Here is a 16,789-nt window from a genome sequence, read left to right as displayed (position 1 = left end):
GACTAAGGAAAAGTAATTTTTCCAACCTATCTCTTTTGGCCCGAATAGAGTCCATTTCAGGCCATTGGGTTCATTTATACTCCTAGCCAGACATCCAACCTGCATTGCCTATTAAGACAATTCATTTAAAACTCTTAGTTTTAAAGAGTGTTGGCAACTGGCAGAGAGTGTGTGGAAGTTCTAAATAGATGCTAGTTGCTATTAATTTTAGTGTTAAGATTCTTACTACCCCCAGACCTTTACTCGGGTACTCACATGGTTAGTATGCAGACCCTGAAGCCAGCCTATCTGGAGCCTTATCCTGTCTCCACCACTTACAGGCATCTTGGACAAGGTCTTTCATCTCTTTGCACTTCATTTTTCCCCTCTGTAAAATGGAGATAACAAAACTTTATGTTCATTTTCATTTTTTAAGGATTAGGTGAAAGAATATATCTAAGACACTTATCTTAGATGTGTTAGCTACTTCCTAATGCTACAACTTCTACCACTACTTCTTGTCAATGCTCCTGCCCCACGGAAGCTGCTACTAATAGTACTACTTCTACTAAGGCTACTTTATATCAATCATACTTTTGTTGGGCATCTATTTCCATCTTTTCCATCAACCTATATTCTCTCCATAACCCAAAAGTCCTTAAAGTTTGTATAACAAATTACCCCAAATACTTAGTGGTGTAAAACAAGATATTAACATTTTAATGATTCTAAGGATCAGGAATTTGGGCAGAGCACTGTTAGGACAGCTCATCTCTGCTCAGTGAGGTCTGAGTCCTGAGCTGGAAGACTAGAAGTCTGGCTCTAGGGATCATCAGCTGGGGCAGCCCAAGGCTAGGGCTGGAATCATCCAGGCACGGGGACTGAGAAGACTCAAACAACAGAGGGCTGGAACAGCTGGAGCTCTTTGGGCATCTACCTCCAAATTTACCATCTCCCTAAATGGTCGCTTCAGTATGGTGGCCTCAGGCAGGTGGGCTTTTTACATGACAGCATGGGGATTCCAAAGTGCACATCCCAAGAGGGAAAGAGCAAAGCAGAAACTAGATTGCCTTTTACGAACTTGCTTAAGTCATACAGCATCAATTCTGTCATAGTCACAGGCCCATCCATTTTAAGGAGGGGGATCATGGTTCCTATCTCTCCAAGGAGGAGTGTTAATGTCTCACTGTAAAGAGAGCATGTGAGATGCGAGACATAATGTGGGCAGAGTGTGGACATAGCTGTGGACGTTTTTGGAAACTAAAATCTGCTGTGCCCCAACCAATCCCCCATAAATCTTTAAATCAAATCTTTAATATGAAGAACAATCTCTGTTTCCCTTTGAAGATCTCCTTGTTTCTCTCACATGGTACATTCTTTTAGGGAAAAGAGTGGCTTTCCCTTAATTGTTGGTCTCTTAGCCAGGCCAGCCCTCAAAGAGAAGAGAGGCTATATTTTCTGGAGTGTGTCTCACGGGGCCTAACCTGAGTTGAGAACACTGGAGGAGCTCAGTGTTACTTGCTGGTCACTTGGTGGCCGATTTTTTCTGCTTAATGACTCATAGATGCTCACTTTTCTGTTTGAAAGTTACATCCTTAAACAGAGTCCTTATCTTCCTCATTAACTGGATTTTAGCTCTAGCTCATGGGAGTCTAGTTTTCTCGAATTTCCTTTCTATCATCCATCTGGTATACTCATCTGACATTTTCATCAAATTATTCCTAATCCCACAAATGGCTCCTAATTATCTATTATGTACAACCCAGATTTCTTAGCCTCCTTGGAAGAGGATCCATTTACTCACTTGCCCCTCTTTCTTATCAGCCAAGACTCTCGTTACTTCTCATTAAGATTTTCTACAACCACTTTTCTCATGTTATTCCCACTATACTGCCCCACCTGGTTTCCCCTTTTACATTTTCAAGTTCTTTGTCACTTTTAAATCAGGTTAAAAGCTCTTACTGTCCTGAAGAAATCCTTTCATTTATTCACACATTTATTGACACTAACAACACTAACAAAACACACATACATACACATAGAGAGAACTTGCAAAATTACTTTATGAGGTATCTTTAAATTATTGAAATGTTGCATTGTAACTGGGGTTATATTGCCTGTAGATACTCATCCTGTTCATAGGATTCTTGATTCCTAATGTGACTTTGGTATTTTCATGCTACAAGCACCTCAGATTGCATCCTATCTTGTGTATCACTTATATTTATTGCCCAATGGATAACTGCCTGACAAAGAACCTGGGTTATGAATGGGCAGTACTAAAAACAGATACACATCCCCAAAAAAACTGATATAAATATTTTACCAGAGGAGAGAACCAGAACTTGGTTGAATCATAAACCTCTAGAAGAAAAATACGTGATATTTGGAAATACCACTGTAGCAAAAAGAACTGCTGTCATCTCTCAGAGAACTTGGCTGTGTATTGGTCCCCTCCCTGTTCTTTATACTGCCCTACTTTGTGTGTCTGACAAGGGCTAAAGGTGTGTATTTTTTTGCTTGGTTTTAAAGAGGAAACTGAGGAAGCGTTCATGGGAAGAGGAGGCATGATGGGTCTTGATAACAGCTGTGTGGGTAGAGTTGGTTGCCTGTCCTTGGATTTGGCCGTGCCACCTGCCTTGAGTCACTGGAATCACTTCTCATCATGCTGTGGCTCAGCCCCCAGTTTTGTAGTAGACTTCGGAGTAGGATCAGTGTGCTTCCATGAAGGTGGGTGTGAAGTCTTTGTAATGTATTAATGTGGCTAGGCCAAACTACACTTTCCAGAATTCCCTTCCTCTATGTTTCTGGTTAAGATAGGCTACCAGAGATATTTCCATAGGAGATTAAAAGGCTGGAGGTGATGCATAAGCTGTATGCTTTTACTTTTGGAAAACTGAAGAGGATGCTTTCTTCCTTCACACACCTTGTCATTAATCTACCAGTTCACCTCGTTGCTGTGGGGCAGCAGCCAGGCCTGCAACTGCCCCACTTTCCCCTGGATTTTCCTTCAAATTCTCTGACTCTTGGGCCAAGTGTGTCTTTAGCTCATGACAAAGAGTTCCAGCTTCTGCAGGACACTCACAGCACCAAAGTGAGAGGCAATTAAACTGCCAAGACTTCCAGTCCCTTCCTGTGGGCTCTTGCTTCTCCTTGGTCTCCCCCACTTTCCTTCCATCTTCCTTTCCGAACTGCCTGCCCTGGGGACTTCAAGTTTCAGCATCAAATGTAGAAACAACAGTCTTACGGAGGCTGTATAATGAGCTGCCGCATGAGTTGTTACAGATCAAATCCCTGTAACAAATCCATATATATATGGATACACATAATCCGAGTGGTTCTGCTTCTTGGGTTAAACCCTGACTGATACAGTGGGTTTTAAGTATTATTTTTCATAAAATGGACAACACACCAAGTTTCAAGAATAATGTGTTCTTTCTACACAGGTGGAGGAAAGAGGATGTAGTTTGGGACTTGGGTCAAGTGTTGAGGGCTCTAGACATCCAGGTCATAGGTCACTCTTTCAAAACATTCCACCTCTCTCTATCTCTCTGTGAAAAGAAAAAAAAGATCCAAGCTAAGCCAAGCATTTTACTAAACCATGGTGATTCTCTTTACATTTGATCTTCGGAGATGAAACTATTTTTCACTGGATTTTTTTCCCCTGAAGAAATTCACTCTTTGCAGCCATTCCCCTCATATGAGAGATGCCTTCCCAAACTCTGTTCTACTCCTTCTCATATCAAACTGCATATCAAAGAGGCCCCGTCCATGTATTTATTTGTTCGACTTTGCTTTGAATTGAAAGTTTTTCAGTTTAAAAATAATTTTCCTGCACTGCACCCCAAACAAACAAATCAATCTCAGCCTCTGAGAGAAGCAGGGAAGGTTTTACTAAGCTGGTGGCCCTGCGAGCAAAGCCTTATATGTTGTGGGGACGCTAAATTCTACATTGTTTCCCATATAAAAGAACATTGCAGAAAAGCTTAACAATAAATCCACTAGCTTTCCACATCTATTTATGGTTTGCAGTAACAGTAAAGGCAGTCAGGCAAAGGTGAACTTTCTTTGTCACCTTCCCGTCCCATGGCTGGTGGATGGAGAACCATTTACAGAGGCCTCCTGCCAGAATTTCCTTACATATGTTAAATTCATGTGGTCTTTGACTCCCACAGATTTCGAGTAATCATTTACTTCTATCATGTTAGCCAAGCATCAGCTATTTCTACCTGTGTCGTGGTAGTGAACTGCATGTGCATCCCACCTCCATTAAATTTGTTGTTTGGAGTCACTCATCTATATGGGATGAAACACACACAGGATGGAGTTGTATTTGTGTGTGTTTGTGTGTGTTTCTTATTTGTGTGTTCCTTTTGCTTCCATTTCTTGGAGCTGATACAGCTATAACAGCAATCACTTTGGTGGCAAAGGTGAGAAAGGTCATTACTACTAAGGAGGGACTGCCCAGGACCCTTCCTGGAATTTTGAATCTGGAATGGGTCAGGAAGGGCTCGTTTATCCTCTTGCACTCCTCTTGATTGGCAGTATACAGTCCAAGACGATAGGGAGATGGTTACACTGCTACGGAATCAAGTAGAAGTCAAATATTGGTGTACCTGGAATCCAAGCCTCAAACTACTTTCATCCTCAAGACATCCAAAAGGAATCTAAAAGGCTCTAGTTCCAATAGAGGCCACCTGGCATCTTGGAAATAGCACCAGCTTTGCCACTGGCTCAGATCACTGCCCCAAAACGACTTGTATTCCCATTGGTCGAGAAATTTAACCTCTAAGCCTCAATTTATTAATTTGTAAAACTGAGATAGTAATGCTCACCTTTCAGGGTTATTATAAAGATTAGGAATAATACTAAAAAAATCACTGGCCCAAGTTTCACACATCCTAGGTCCTGTTGTAGAATATGGGTGAACTTACCAAAGAATTTGTTCACTGTGATGGGCACTTGCTGAAGGACCCTGCAGACTGAATGAGAAAGGATGACAGGGAGCACCTGGAAGAAGTTTCTGAGAGTTATAAACAAGAATCAATATCATGAAGCAACAACAGATAGGTCACTACTCATCTCATTCCATAGGGTATACCTTTGTCATGTTAATCTGCCTCTGAACTGTCGACAAGAGTCTAACACTATGCCAAGTGTCTGGTATTTCCTGAGGAAATGACTCCCCTAGATTATGTCAGTGACAAGTAAACGAGACAACTATTGTAGATGAAGGAAGTCTCCTTGATCTATTTTGACACATGGCTCAAGTCATTTATTTTCAACAAGCATTTGGTGAGCCTCTTTTATGCATAGGGCAGTACTGATTATCTATGAGACACTGGAGTGGGATTTGGATGCTATCAAACCCCTAGGGCTTGAGGCGGGCGTTACACATCCCTGAGCAAACAATATCCACCACTTTCAGGCAATGGAGGCAAGGGTTCAAATGTTTTGACATTATTTATAAATTCAGATAACACTGGAAGAAAGAAGTTATGTTTCTGAATATCCATAAACTGGTTTTGCTTTGTGGAAAATTGCTACTTATTTCTTGCCTACTGCTTGGTAAATCAGGAAAGTATTTCATACTGACTATTGAGTCCTGGATATGCGTGTCTGCTATAGCTTTGAATTTAGTGTTCCTAGAGTCAAATGAGACAGATTAGATTCATTCATTCATTTATTCATTCCTGAGGACCTTGGCTTCTGAATGGTAATTTTAATTCCTGCTCCAACTCTTAGGTGGCATTGATGTCTGAACTTTTCAGTTCTGTAACCTTCTTAACTCCAATGACCTTCACATCCACTAAGCTTCAACCACACACTCTCATGGTAATACCAAGAATCCTAAGATAAGCCACCTCTAAAATCCTATTCCCTAACTACAAAATTAAAGCGTACTCTCCCTGACCCTGTCTGCATTAATCCTTTGACCTCATCATTCTACTCTCTCTTGACACCTCCCTACTTTCTGCCTGTCCTCCTGGGACCCTATTATACATCCCTTCAGCTATCTTCCTTATCTTTAATCCCATCAACCCATCTTGTAAAATCCAAAACCTAGATCCCTCTAAACTTCTCTTTCTTCCTGCCAAGGTGCAATGGAACACTACTGGAGAAAGTTCTGCAGTTCTTATCATTCATGCCACTCAACAGGGTACTCACTAATATTCAATGGTCCTATTAAATGTTCTTGGTAAATATTCTTTTACTCCAAATCTTCACAAACTCCTCAATAAAGTCTGCCTCTCCTTCTAAAATGTCTGCTCCTCAAGGGTAAGAAGCATAATTATATCCACATGGATACTGTCCAATTCCTCCAGCCCCAGGGCCTAGCTTAGTACCAGGCACATTTGAGATAATCAATAAACATTTGATGAATGAGTGAAGACCTACACCACTCCTAAACCTTTCAAAGGATAATTCCTCCTGTCCTACAAATAAAACCAAGAGATTCGTTACAACTATTTCACCTGTTCCCATACCATGGCAATCGTCGCAATCCATTATCACCAGATTTTATCCACTTTCCCAAAGTTAATTCTCTTTTTTTATGTAAATCTCCAATCTGCCTTCAAGTTTTCATTATTATTATATAAGTTTCAGGTGTACAGCATTATAATTCAACATCTGTATACACTACAAAATGCCCACCACTACCAGTCTAGTTATCAGCCATCATATAATTGACCCCCTTTACCCTCTTTACATAACCCCCAACCCCAACCACTAATCTATTCTCTGTACCTATGAGTTTATTTTTATATTGTTTGTTCATTTATTTTTAGATTCCACATATGGGTGATATCATACAGTATTTGTCTTTCTCCATCTGACATTTCATTTAACGTAATGCCCTCAATGTCCATCTATGTTGTCGCAAATGGCAAGATTTCATTCTTCTTTATGGATCAGTAGTATTCCATTGTATGTATATACCACACATTCTTTATTCATTCATCCATTAATGGACACTCAGGTTGTTTCCATGTCTTGACTATTGCAAATAATACTGCAATGAACATAGGAGTGCATATATCTTTTTGAATTAGTGTTTTGTATTCTTCAGATAAATACCCAAAAGCGAAATAGCTGGATCATAAGGTAGTTCTATTCATAATTTTTTGAGGAGTCTCCGTACTGTTTTCCATGATGGCTTCACCAATTTACAGTCCCATCAACAATCTAAGATGATTCGCTTTTCTCCACATCCTTGCCAACACTTGTTAATTCTCGTCTTTTTGATAATGGCCATTTTAACATGTATGAGGTGATATCTCATTGTGGTTGTGATTTGGATTTCCGTGATAATTAATGATTTTGAACATCTTTTCATGTGCCTGTTGGCCACCTGTATGTCTTTGGGAAAATGTTGATTCTTGTCCTGTCCCCAGTTTTTAATCGCATTGTTTGTTTTTGTTGTTGAGTTGTATGAGTTCCTTATATAATTTGAATATTAACCCCTTATCAGATAGATGGTTTGCAAATATCTTCTCCCATTCAGTAGATTGCCTTTTCATTTTGATGATGGTTTCCTTTGCTGTGCAGAATCCTTTTGGTCTGATGTAGTCCGACTTGTTTATTTTTTCTTTTGTTTCCCTTGCATTTTGGGTCACATGCAAAAATACATCACTAAGATGGATGTCAAGGGCCTTACTGCCTAAGATCTCCTCTAGGAATTTTATGGTCTCAGGTCTTACATTGAGGTCTTTAACCCATTTTGAGTTAATTTTTGTGTATGGTGAGATAGGGTCTAGTTTCATTCTTTTGTGTGTGGCTGTTTGGTTTTCCCAATGCTATTTATTAAAGAGAATATCATTTCTCCATTGTATGTTCTTGGCTCCTTTGTCATAGAATAATTGTCCATATGAGTGTAGGTTTATGTCTGGGCTCCTAATTCTCTTCCATTCGTCTGTGTATCTGCTTTTGTACCAGTACCATATTGCTTTGATTGGTATAGCTTTGCAGTATAGTCTGAAATCGTGAAGGGTGATACCTCCAGCTTTGTTCTTCTTTCTCAATATTTCTTTGGCTATTCAAGATCTTTTGTGGTTCATTACAAATTTTGGAAGTATTTGTTCTAGTTCTGTGAAGTATATCATTGGAATTTTGATAGGGATTGCATTGAACCTGAATCTGTAAATTGATTTGGGTAGTACAGACATTTTAACAACATTAATTCTTCCAATCTGTGAGCACAGACTATCTTTCCATTTATTTGTGTCTTTTTCCATTTCTTTCATCAATATCTTACGGTTTTCAGTGTACAGGCCTTTACCTCCTTGGTTAACTTTATTCGTAGGTATTTTATTCTTTTTGATGCTATTGTAAGTGGAATTGTTTTCCTAATCTCTCTTTCTGATAGTTTGTTATCAATTTATAAAACACCACAGATTTCTGTATATTGATTTCGTATCTGAAACTTTACTGAATTTATTCATTGGTTCTAACAGTCTTTTGATGGAGTCTTTAGGATTTTCTCTACATAATGTCATTCGTCTGCAAATACTAAGTTTTACATCTTCTTTTCCATATTAGATGAGCTTTATTTCTTTTTCTTGCCTAATCGTTCTAGTTAAGACTTCCAATACCATGTTGAATACGAGTGGCAAAAGTTAGACATCCTTGTCTTATTTCTGATCTTAAAGGAAAAGCTTTCGATCTTTCACCATTGAGTATGATGTTAGCTGTAGGTTTGTCATATATGGCCTTTATTATGTTGAGGTATGTCCCCTCTATACCTACTTCGTTGAGGGTTTTTATCATAAATTGATGTATTTTGTCAAAAGCTTTTTCTGTATCTATTGGGAGGTTCATAAAAATTTTACCCTTCATTTTCTTAATGTGAAATATCACATTAATTGATCTGCAAATGTTGAACCATCCTTACATCCCTGGAATAAATCCCACTTGATCATGGCGTATAATCTTTTGAATATATTGTTGGATTCCATTTGCTAATATTTTGTTGAGGATTTTTGCATCTATTTTCGCCAAGAACATTGACCTATAATTTTTTGTGTGTGTATGGTGTCCTTGTCTGGTTTTGATATTAGGATAATGCTGGCCTTATAAAATGTGTTGGAAAGATTTCCTTCCTCTTCAATTTTTTGGAAGAGTTTGAAAAGGATAAGAATTAAATCTTCTTTGAATGTTTCGTAGAATTCACCAGTGAAGCTGTCTGGTCCTGGACTTTTGTTTGTTGGGAGGTTTTTGATTGTTGTTTTAATCTCCTTACTGGTAATCAGTTCATTCTGATTTTCTATTTCATTATGACTCAGTATTGGAAGATTGAATGTTTCTAGGAATTTATCTGTTTCTTCTAGATTGTCCAATTTGTTAGTGTATAATTGTTTGTAGTAGTCTCTTATGATCTTTTCTATTTCTGTGGTATCAGTTGTAGTTTCTCTTTCATTTCTTTCCTTTTTTATTTGCTGAGGAAGATACACCCTGAGCTAACACACATTGCCAATCCTCTTTTTTCTTTTTGCTTGAGGAAGATCGTCCCTGGGCTATCATCTGTGCCAATCTTCCTCTATTTTGTAAATGGGATGCCTGCACAACATGGCTTGATGAGCAGTGGGTAGGTATGCATCTGGGATCTGAACCCACAAACCCTGGACCACAGAAGTGGAGCATGCAAACTTAACCACTGTACCACCGGGCCAGCCCCTCCTCTAGTTTTTTTGTATGTAGGACACCACCACAACATGGCTGGTGAGTGGAGTAGGTCTGCACCCAGGATCTGATCCCATGAACCCAGGCCACCGAAGCAGAGCACATGGAACTTTAACCGCTCAGCCATGGGGCCAGGCTCATCTTTCATTTCTAATTTTATTTATTAGAGCTCTTTCTCTTTTTTTCTTGATTAGTCTAGCTAAAGTTTCATTGATTTTGTTAATCTTTCCAAAGAATCAGTTCTTAGTTTTATTAATCTTTTCTTTTGTTTTTTTAGTCTGTATTTCATTTATTTCCACTCTGATCTTTATTATTTCCCTCCTTCTACTAATTTTGGGCTTTGTTCTTCTTTTTTTCTGGATCCTTTAGGTGTAAACTTAGATTGTTTTTTGAAATTTTTCTTGTTTCCTGAGGTAGGCCTTACTGCTATGAACTTCCCTCTTATAATCACTTTTGCTCCATCAGTATGTCGTATTTCTATTTTCATTTCTCTCTAGGTATTTTTTGATTTCCATGTTGATTTCTTTATAATCCACTGGTTGTGCAGTAGCATGTTGTTTAATCTTCACATTTTTGTGGTTTTTCCCATTTCCCTCTTGTAATTGCTTTCTAGTTTCATAACAATGAGGTCTAAAAAGATGCTTGATATGATGTCAATCTTCTTGAATTGAGACTTGTTTTGTGGCCTAACATGTGATCTATTTAATATTTGCTATACATATTTTGGTGCTCCTATGTTGACTGCATATATATTTATAAATATTATATCTTCTTGCTGAATTAATCTCTTTTATCATTATGTGTTGTCCTTCTTTGTCTTTTACTACAATCTTTATTTTAAAGTCTATTTTATCTGATGTGAGTATAGTTACTCCAGCTTTCTTTTTATGTGTATGGAATATCTTTTTGCATCCCTTCACCGTCAGTCTCTGTGTGTCCTTACTTCTGAAGTGAGTCTCTTGTGGCAAATATATGGATGGATTTTTTTTAAATCCATTCAGCCACTCTATGTCTTTTAATTGGTGAATTTAGTCCAGTTACATTTTAAGTAATTGTTGATGAGTATGTACTTATTGTCATTTTGTTAATTGTTTTCTGGCTGTTTTCATAGTTCCTCTCTTCTCTTTCTATTTTCTCTTATGGTTTGATGTCTTTCTTCAGCATTATGTTTAGATTCCTTTATCATTTTTTTTTCTATATTTACTGCAAGTTTTTTCCTTGTGGTTACTGGGAGATTCACATATAGGAGCCTATGTAAATAGCATTCTGTTTTAAGTTGATAGCTGCTTAAATTTGAACACATTCCAGAGCTTTACGTTTCTCCTCCCCCTCATTTAATATTTTTGATGATACCTTTTACATCTTTTTATTTTATGCATCCCTTAACAAATTATTGTAATTTTAATTAATTTTACTACTTTCGTCTTTTACCTTTCACGATTGCTTTATAAGTGATTGACCCACTAGCTTTATTATAGATTTATGTTTTCCAGTGAGATTTTTACCTTTGTAGGTTTTATTATTAACGTATGTATTAATTAATGCATCTTATAATTAATGTAAGTATAGTGTTTGTATGTTTTCTTCTTATTAATTAGTGCCATTTCTCTTCAGATTAAAGAAGTCCCTCTAACATTTCATGTAGGGCCAGTTTAGTGGTGATGAACTCCTTTAGCTTTAGCTTATCTGGAAAACTCTTAATCTCTCCTTCAATTCTTAATGAGAACCTTGCTAGGTAGAGAATCCTTGGTTGGAATTTTTTTCTTTCAGTGCTTTGAATATGTCATGTCTCTCCCTCCTGACCTGTAAAGTTTCTGCTGAAAAATTTACTGATAGTCTTATGGGGTTTCCCTTGTATGCGGTACTTCTTTTTCTCTTGCTGCTTTTATCCTTAACTTGTACCATTTTAAAGATTTTTTTTTTTCCTTTTTCTCCCCAAAGCCCCTCAGTACATAGTTGTATATTCTTTGTTGTGGGTCCTTCTAGTTGTGGCATGTGGGATGCTGCCTCAGCGTGGCTTGATGAGCAGTGCTATGTCCACGCCCAGGATTTGAACCAACGAAACACTGGGCAGCCTGCAGCGGAGCATGCGAACTTAACCACTCGGCCACAGGGCCAGCCCCTACCATTTTAATTATAAGGTATCTTGGTGTGGGTCTCTTTGGGTTCATGTTTGGAACTCTCTGGGCTTTCTGGACTGGGATTTCTGTTTCCTTTCCCATGTTAGAGAAGTTTTCAACATCTCTAATATTTTTATTATTTCTTCAAATAGTTTTTTCTGACCCTTTCTCTCTCTCTCTTTTCCTTCTGGGATTCCATGATGAGAATCTTATTCCTCTTGATGTTGTCCCAGAGGTCCCTTAAGATATCTTCACTTTTTAAAATTCTTTTGTCATTTTTTGCTCTGTCCGGGTGATTTCCATTGCTCTTTTTTCCAACTTGCTGATTTGTTCTTCTACTTCATCTGTTGTGCTGTTGAACCCCTCTAGAGTATTTTTCAGCTCAGTTATAACTTCAGTTTGATACTTTCTTATATATTCTCTCTCTTTATTGAAGTTCTCACTGTGTTCATCCTTTCCTCTCCTGAGTCTGCTAAGCATTTTTATGACCATTGCTTTGAACTCTTTATCAAGTAGATTGCTTATCTCCATTTTCTTTAGCTCTTTTTATGAGGTTTTTGTCTTGTCTTTTTGTTTGGAACATATTCCTCTGTTTCCTTGTTTTGCCTAACTTCTGTGTTTATTTCTATATATTAGATAAATCAACTACCTCTTTCAGTCTTGAGGGAGTGGGCTTAAGTAGGAGATATCCTGTGGGGCCCAGAAGTGCAATCCCCCTGGCCTCCTGAGTCAGGCACTCAAGGGATGTCCTCTATGTGAGCTGCATGAGCCCTCCTTATGTGGCAGGAGCATGGATGCTGTGCAGGGATTGGGTGGAGCTCTTGCCTGACCTGGCTGTGACACATGGCCGCAACTATTGTGACACCTTCGTGGGTGGTGTTGGTGCCCAACCTGGCTGCAGGGAACGGAACGATCACAACTGCTGTAGAATGTTGGTGGGCAGGGCTGGTGCCTGGTACCACTATGAGGCACAGTGACTACTGTTGTGGTGAGCTGATGGGAAGGGCTGGCACCCAGTCCACATGTGATGCTTGGATGTGACTGCTGCAGTGTGTTGGTAGGCAGGGCTATCTTCTGGTGAAGCTGTGAGGAGCAACCTAGGCATAGGGGTGGGCAGGGCTCTCAGCAGAGCTTTCCCTCTGGTGCTAGCAGGTTAGAGACAAAACTCCAAAATGGTGCCACTGGCACCAGCATTAGCAAGGTACATTGAGGTTGTAAAGTGACTCTCACCAGTGTCTCAGTGCCTGGGGAGAGTCCTAACTGGTTCTTGCCTCTCCAGCAGATGCTTCAGGGTTAATAAGCAATTCTGCTTCACCTAAGGCCTGTGCACCTTTCAAATTGGTGTTTTTGTTCTGGTTTCTCTGTTGAGTGAGTCTGTGTGTGACCCCTTTAAGAGTGGGTTGTCCATTTCCTACAGTATAGTTTTCCTGCACATAATCTCTGTGGGTTTTCAAAGCTAGGTGTTTTGGGGGTTCATCTCTCTTGTGAAAGATCTAAAGTTTGTGGTGCCTTAGGTGGAGTTTGAATCCCTTGCTCCACAGGCAAAAGTATCATACCTTTGAGATTTCTCCTGATTGTGGATCACCATGACTGGAGTGGGGTTTTTTCCTTGGTGAGACCATGTCTCTCTATCACCTACATGTCTTGATGCTGTCCTTTTATCCCTTCTTGTGTACATTCTGTTCATCCAATTTTCAGGTCCCTTTCAGAGGAAATTATTCCATACGTATTTGTAATTTTGTTGTGTCCATGGGAGGAACTGAGTTCTGGGTTTTCTTACACCATCATCTTAAACCCTCTTACCAAAATTAATTTTTTAATTTGCATATTTCAAAAAACTTGATTGCTCCATTAACCATTCTTTTAAATTTTCTTCTATTTTCTATTTCTTCTAAATTTTCAACTATTTATTCTGCAGTATCTCCTTCCTCTCACTCTATGCACACACTCAACTTTCTCCATGTGAAGAAACCCTCATTCATTTCTTTATTCCCCCTTTCTTTTCACAACCATTTATTTGCAGAGAAGTTACTTTATTTCCTCACCTCTCCTAGATTTTTCACACTCTACAATATGCTGAACATATTCAATATTCTACTAGTGCTTTCTCATTAAGATTATGATCTGGTTTCCAGACAAAAAGACATTTTTTAGCTCTTAGGTTACTGGACCTCTTTATCCTTGGTTCTCTAACATTTCCTACTCTTCTTTATCAATTTCCTGTGTGAGCTGCTTTTATTCCCTTCAATTAAACTCTGGTGTTTTACATACATTTATCCTCAGCCCTTTTTTCTTCCTATACTCTACACCCTCATCATGAGTGATCTCATCTACAAATTTGACTTAATTTACGCCTCCTAAAGCCACGTCCACAGCGTGGATTTCGATTCTTCCTATAGAGATTTTAAACTCAACAAATCCAAAATCAAACTATTCATCTTATCCACTCCCCAAACCTGACCTACTATTCCACTGCCCAAATCAGAAGCACAGGAATCACCCCCAAACATCTTCCTCACTGTCACCATTTGTAATCATCCCCTTAGTTCAGTAGATGAAAACTCTTAATATCTCCCCAATCAAGTATTTCCCCAAGTGTACTCTGGTTAATTAAGCTTGAAAATGCTTCTTATTTTATTTTCCTCTTGGGACATTAAAGGATCTGAAAATTCCTGCAGTAAACAAGCCTTTAATTTTGTTTAACCCAGCGCTTTCAAACTTACAACCACCAGTCTCATTGCTAACACCTACAGAAATTTCACAGGATTAAATGCTCCCAGAAACACAATTTGGAAACTATTGCTCTTTGTCCCCTTTCTTCGTTGTCACTGTGTAATAGATACTGTTGGCACTCTTCCCAGACCCCCTAGGATCTTTTTACCAACTTTCTGCCTCCATTGCCCTGTTTCTGTGCTCTTGCCACTAAAAGCTCATACCTGTGACCTTCAGAGATTGTCCTTTGGCATGGAAATGGTGTTGTGCTCCTAGTCAACAGGAAGCAAACCCTAAGCTAAGGATGTGTGCACTGCCTCAATAGAGAAGCCAAAAATGACTCAGAGTTTATGTGTCCCTTAGGATAGCTTCTATCCATTAGCTAGCTAGAATGGGGTACAGATTGAGGTGCAATTTATGCTACAGAGCTCATCCTGGGATTAGGCTGAGACTGAGACTATTCCTGAACTCATATCTTTCTTTGACTTTTTATCATTCTTTGTTCTGCTTCCCATATTCTATTATGCATTCTTTTGATAGTACTGCCTTTGTAAATCCCTTGCACACAAATCCTGGTTTAAGGTCTGCTTCCTGCCAATCAGGAGTACAACGTTCTATTTCAGGATCTCTCCATCTGTGATGTAGACTGCCATCACATTCTATTAAATGTCTCCCTATCTCTAGCCTTACCCTATCCATTTCTTACAGGATAAGATCCTTATCATAGTACATTAGGGCATCCACCATGTAACTCAGACCTGGTTCTCCAGCTCCAGCTCCTCCTACTCTCCCCAGTGAACCTGACCTTTAGTCATACCAAAGCAACTGCTGCTTTCCAAATACACAGATGTCCATTATGGTGTCATAATATTGCACAAGCTGTGTTTCTTGCCAGAAGTGGCCTCCCCCAACTTTTCTAATTGGCAAATTCATACTCTTCCTTCAAAAATATTTTCAACATCTCAGTGACCGTTATCTTAATGCTGCCCTTTTTGCAGTCCAACCCTCTGCCCTTCACTTCTAATAGTATTTGTACATTATAGTTTAACTCGTTGTTACATTGTCTGATTTCCTTTCTAATGCTGACCTTTCTGAAGGGCAATCATTCTGAAAATTGGTTATTGGTTGCTTTGACCCCCCATAGAGTCCCATTACATACAGCAGATGCTCAGTAAATATCCATTACAACCTAGACATCACCTGTCCAGTAATCAATGATTCTTGGAGTTGGGGGCATCCTTGTCATAGGCAATGTGACCTAACTAACCTAATAGATCAATTTTATTTCTTAGTTGTCCCTGCATTCCACATTGTAGATCACAAATTATCTAAGTCAAATCATGCACACAGACAACACCCCCAAATGGAATATTTTATGTGTCAAATTGCTATCAATAAGCTTGCTTGCCGATTTGTTTGGGCACTTTAAATAAATTAAACAACAACTTAGTTTTATGTAGAATAATTAGATTCTACATTCTTAGGCACTTAAATCTTATGGGGTTGAACAGTTAAAGAACATTTATGAAAGGACAACTGTGCTGCAGGAGGATGTTACTTGTTCTTATTTTTTTTACTGAGTATATCTGGGATTTCAGCACCAATAAGCACAGAGTGCCACTAGCTCATGACCTCAAAGTACCTTTCTTTGTGGTTTTGCCAATGGCTCTATGAAGATAAATGTTATGTGTCTATCTTCCTGGGAGGCAGTTTCTTTAAAAAGAAAAATTAGCAGTTTCCCCACTGCCCTCTGTCCTCAATTCTCACTACTTAGGATGACTTTGTAGATAGACCTGTAACCAGTAGCTTCTGCTAAATCTTATAAGCTTAAAATGGGAAACTGGTGCAATCTCTTATTCTTTAGCCTTGTCTATGAGCTATACACTAGAAATGTCATCTGGCTTTTGTCTAGAATAGAATCCACTAGGAAATCGCTCCTGCTGAAGGCTTTCTGAGTTTGTCTACAGACTGCTGATTTAAAAAAGAAAAACCCAAAACAAACAAAATAAAAACCATTCTTCAAACACATGACCAGAAGACTCTATTCCAAAGCCTCCACGAAATAGAATTTATTTTTGTGGAAGTAAATAAATGTTTGTTCATTTATGTTATATGTAATGTGCCTAGAAGACCAAACCTAAGCAATTTTTTTTGGAAGTAGTGAAATGTGGCCTCCATTATTTTAGCCCTAATTATCTTTGCTCTTTTTTTTTTTTCTTCTCTTCATTCACTCTTCTATATCAGTTAGCTAGTGCCATGTAACAAACTACCCCAAAACCTAATGGCTTATTACAACA

General features: G+C 38.7%; 1 long non-coding RNA gene across 1 annotated transcript; it reads right to left on the bottom strand.

Annotated features, from left to right (window-relative positions):
- Positions 1 to 219: 219 nt before the first annotated feature.
- Positions 220 to 12,565, bottom strand: LOC139078223 (uncharacterized). The gene is made up of 3 exons (XR_011531097.1): positions 12,430 to 12,565; positions 4,914 to 4,989; positions 220 to 367 (listed from the first exon to the last, which is right to left on the bottom strand). It is a non-coding gene; the product is annotated as an uncharacterized lncRNA (long non-coding RNA).
- Between the last annotated feature and the right edge of the window lie 4,224 nt (positions 12,566 to 16,789).

This window comes from Equus przewalskii, chromosome 21, assembly GCF_037783145.1.
Source record: "Equus przewalskii isolate Varuska chromosome 21, EquPr2, whole genome shotgun sequence".
NCBI classification, from domain to species: domain Eukaryota; kingdom Metazoa; phylum Chordata; class Mammalia; order Perissodactyla; family Equidae; genus Equus; species Equus przewalskii.
The sequence above is the reverse complement of the archived record's forward strand: the minus strand, read 5'-3'. Positions and strand labels throughout refer to the sequence as shown.